Source organism: Bos mutus, chromosome 1 (assembly GCF_027580195.1).
Source record: "Bos mutus isolate GX-2022 chromosome 1, NWIPB_WYAK_1.1, whole genome shotgun sequence".
Classification (NCBI taxonomy): Eukaryota; Metazoa; Chordata; class Mammalia; order Artiodactyla; family Bovidae; genus Bos; species Bos mutus.
In genome coordinates, this window is record NC_091617.1 from 119,329,479 (window position 1) to 119,334,413 (window position 4,935).

At 39.5% G+C, this 4,935-nt stretch overlaps 1 pseudogene; it reads left to right on the forward strand.

The window, feature by feature from the left end:
* Positions 1 to 611: 611 nt before the first annotated feature.
* Positions 612 to 4,338, forward strand: LOC102281268 (protein cornichon homolog 4 pseudogene; annotated as a pseudogene).
* Positions 4,339 to 4,935: the final 597 nt, after the last annotated feature.

Sequence of the window (4,935 nt, forward strand, 5' to 3'; positions counted from 1 at the left end):
AGCAGACTTTCTCTTAAGGTATGCAGACTGTTTGTCCACCAAGCACTAAGTGACTTATCCCTCATAACAGCTCTAAGCCATGCAGAATCCTTGCCCCCTTTCTCTGGCCCCAGGACTCATTTTAGTATGCTCAGCAGTCTGTCTTTCTATGTTAGAATTGCATATACAGTTTTAGCCAGATAATGAATGCTCAGAAAATTCTGAAGGAAGTCACATAGCCTATATTTTCCTATTTATGTGAGAATCTGCATGATGATATCCCCTACCCCTACCCCAAAGAAAGAAAGAAAAAAAAAACTAAACAATTCATTCAGAAACAAATCAGTGAATCAGGGTAAAAGATCAAGTAAATGGTAGAGGAGTAAACTTCATATTAAAGATAACAACTGTGGAGTGGGAGAGAGAAGAGGAGAGGAGAGGAGATGAGAGGAAGAAGAAAGTGGATGAGGAGAGGGAGGAGGAGAAGGGAGGTGATGGTGTTTGTTTTCTCTCTTTGTTGACTTCTCAGTGTACTTCATACTTAAAGTATCTGACTTAGGATGTGATCATGTTGCTCTAAATTAAACAAGTTGGTGATTCCAGAATTGATTGATACCATTGTCACTATATTAATGTTTATTTCATTGCACTGATTAATCTTCCTTCTCAACTAGCCTATTGCAACTTGGAATATATATCAGTTCATTATGGTGCTAAGTGGTAACAAGGGAGTTTTTGATCCACAAAAATACACACTCAAGGGCAGCTAAAGTCACAAATGAAAGAAGCCATGATCAAGGTTGGTTTCCACATGCTCTGTTTCTTCATGTATCATTATGGTATTAATGTGATCTGATATATTGAAGCTGGAGAAGACGTGGTTGAAATCAACTTATACTACAATGCACTATTGAGAGGCAGAGACTATTTCAGTCATCCTTAGAGCTATGACCATAGCAGTATATTTTTTCCTCTCTGAACAAAATACTATTTCTGCTCTATTTTTACCACTCAAAGTATTAAAAAAAAAAAAAGCAGAAAGATCCCACACACTAATGGAAAGAGGATTCTACAGAGCATGTGCATGAGAGGATGGAACTCTTGGAGGCCATCTTGGAATTCTGTCTACCACCTAATCTCAATTTTTGCAGAGATATACATACATATATGTATATGTGTATATATATATATATCTCCTATTGATTCTGTTTTTCTGGAGAACCGTAACATAAAGCCCTGACTAGTACATAGATGAATCTTAAGCACATTATGTTAAGCAAAATAGTGAATTGTAAAAAGACAAATATTGTATGATTTCACTTGTATAAGATATTTAGAGTATTCAAATTTATATAAACATAAAGTGACATGATGGTGGTTATAGAGGCTGTGGGGAGGAAGAAATGGGGAACTGTTTAATGGGTATAGAGTTTCAGTTTCACAAGAGGAAAAAGTTCTGGAGATTGATTACACAACAGTGTGAATATACTTGGCACCACTGAGCTGTATACTTAAAAATGGTTGAGATAAATGTTATTCAATTTTTACCACAATTAAAACAAAATGAAACAAAAGCAAAAAAACAGAAACAAGCTGTTGATATTTTCCTGGTTCAACTGATTTCAAACAGTTAAAATTCAGAAATACTTGCTATGGCTTTAAAGAGAAGCGATATGAAGTCAGAATGGACACCCAAATTGAACTTGAATCAACAATTATCTAGCTGGTGTTAAAAATAGTAACAAACAAAAAGCCAAATGAATGGGATATTCTCCTACAAACAGGAACATAAGAGCAAGGACCAATACTTTATTCTATCATCACTGGCCAGTGCCTTACAGGATTTTGAGTCTGTTGGAAGTCAACACAGGATATGTGAGAAAACTGAAGTGAGTTCAGAAAGAAACATCATTAAACCTAAAAATGTGTTCTATAGAAATGCTAAATGAAGGTAGAGGTTAAAGGTTTGGCATCTGGTCCCATCACTTCACGGCAAATAGATGGGGAAACAGTGGAAACAGTGTCAGACTTTGTTTTTTGGGGCTCCAAAATCACTGCAGATGGTGATGCAGCCATGAAATTAAAAGACGCTTACTCCTTGGAAGGAAAGTTATGACCAACCTAGACAGCATACTCAAAAGCAGAGACATTACTTTGCCAACAAAGGTCCATCTAGTCAAGGCTATGGTTTCTCCAGTGGTCACGCATGGATGTGAGAGTTGGACTGTGAAGAAAGCTGAGCGCCGAAGAATTGATGCTTTTGAACTGTGGTATTGGAGAAGACTCTTAAGAGTACCTTGGACTGCAAGGAGATCCAACCAGTCCATTCTGAAGGAGATCAGCCCTGGGATTTCTTTGGAAGGAATGATGCTAAAGCTGAAACTCCAGTACTTTGGCCACCTCATGTGAAGAGTTGACTCATTGGAAAAGACTCTGATGCTGGGAGGGATTGGGGGCAGGAGGAGAAGGGGACGACAGAGGATGAGATGGCTGGATGGCATCAGCGACTCAATGGATGTGAGTTTGAGTAAACTCGGGAGTTGGTGATGGACAGGGAGGCCTGGTGTGCTGCAGTTCATGGGGTTGCAAAGAGTCGGACACGACTGAGCAACTGAACTAACTATAAAAGTTAACAGAATCCAGATTTTTTTGCAGTATAGACTAGAAATCTAAGGGAAAGTTACTAAGTTATTACAAGAAGGGCATTTTATGACAATTTCCTATTTCCCTAGAACATAGACCTGAAGGTGTGGACTTCAATTCAGTAAGAGACTTTTCTAGGCATAAGAGCAACTAAACCTTGTCAAAGAGAATGGCAGACCATCTGTACTGGCTGTGTAACAAATAGGTGTGTACCTCAAACTTAGTATTTTAAAACAACATACACTTACAATTTATTATTTTTCCATTTCTGTGGGTCTGGAGTCTGAGCACAGTCCAGCTGGGTGCTGTCATCAGGGTCAAGGCGTTGGCGGGACGTACAGTCTCATGTCATCTTGGCATCCTCTTCCAAGCTCACTGGATATTAGCAGAATTTAGTTCCTCTGGAGCCATGAGGGCTGAGGCCCATTCTTTGCCACCCCATTCTCTCTACACATGGCAGTTTGCTCCTTCAAGGCCAATAGGAGGCAGTCTATTGCTGTTTCTTGCCTCTTAAGTCTCACTGATTAATCCAGACCCATGTAGGATAATCCCTCTTTTGACTGATTCAAAATAAACGAATAAGGATCCTAATCACATTTGTAAAATCGCTTTTGCCACATGATGTAACAGAATCAGGAGAATAACAGCTCATGATATTCACAGGCCCCACCCACAATGATAGGAAGAAGATTCTCAACAGTGTGTACGTGAAAGAGCAGGACTCTTGAAGACCATCTTGTAATTCTGGCTGCCATATTGTCTCAATTTTTGCTTATCAGACCCCAAACTACATCACTTTTATTTAATTGCTGAGTATCACCCTAAATATGGGCTAGATGAAAATTCCATTTATTTCTATCAAAAATACTTGCAAATAGTTTCCTCAAGAGGAAACCTGTATGTGGACCAGCCCAGCATGAAGGTGGAATAGTTAACTCATATGTAGGGTGGTTGAAAGAATGCCACATGACCTCACATCTGCTTAAAAATGTATTCCTAGGTTTGCAGCGAAACCTGATATCAGCTTCAACAATGTCATTCTGTTGGATTTATCTCTACAACATCCCCAGTTAATAGCCAATGGGCCAAGGTTAAGGAGTTGGCTAGGATGGATCAGAGAGAGGTGATTCAAATTCAATATTGATTATAATCTTTTGCAGGAACACCTCAGTATTTCTGGATTGACATCACACACGTTCATAATGTGTGTCTTCTAAAGTAATACTCATTAAAGAAGTAAGTTAAAAATACTGTTACATATGTACTCCGATGTTCATTGCAGCACTCTCTACAATGGTCAGTTCACTGCAGTTCAGTCACTCAGTAATGTCGACTCTTTGTGACCCCATGGACTGCAGCACACCAGGCTTCCCTGTCCATCACCAACTCCCAGAGGATACTCAAACTCATGTCCATCGAGTCAGTGATGCCATCCAACCATCTCATCCTCTGTTGTCCACTTCTGCCTTCTATCTTTCCAAGCATCAGGGTCTTTTCCAAAGAGTCAGTTCTTTGCATCAGGTGGCCAAAGTATTGGAGTTTCAACTTCAGCATCAGTCCTTCCAATGAATATTCAGGACTGATTTCCTTTAGGCTGGACAGGTTGGATCTCCTCGCAGTCCAAGGAACTCTCAAGAGTCTTCTACAAAACCACAGTTCAAAAGCATCAATTCTTCAGTGCTGAGCTTTCTTTACAGTCCAATGCTCACATACATCAATGACTACTGGAAAAACCATAACTTTGACCAATACAGACCTTTGTTGGCAAAGTGATATCTCTGCTTTTTAATATGCTGTCTAGGTTGGTCAAACACCTTCTTCCAACAACACAAGAGAAGACTCTATACATGGACATCACCAGATGGTCAACACTGAAATCAGATTGATTATATTCTTTGCAGCCAAATTTGGAGAAGCTCTATACAGTCAGCAAAAGCAAGACCGGGAGCTGACTGTGGCTCAGATCATGAACTTCTTATTGCCAAATTCAGACTTAAATTGAAGAAAGTAGGGAAAACCACTAGACCATTGAGGTATGACCTAAATCAAATCCCTTATGATTATACAGTGGAAGTAAGAAATAGATTTAAGGGCCTAGATCTGATAGAGTGCCTGATGAACTATGGATGGAGGTTCATGACATTGTACAGGAGACAGGGATCAAGACCATCCAGATGGAAATGAAATGCAAAAAAGCAAAATGGCTGTCTGAGGAGGCCTTACAAATAGCTGTGTAGAAGAGAAGAGAAAAGCAAAGGAGAAAGGGAAAGATATAAACATCTGAATACAGAGTTCCAAAGAATAGCAAGAAGA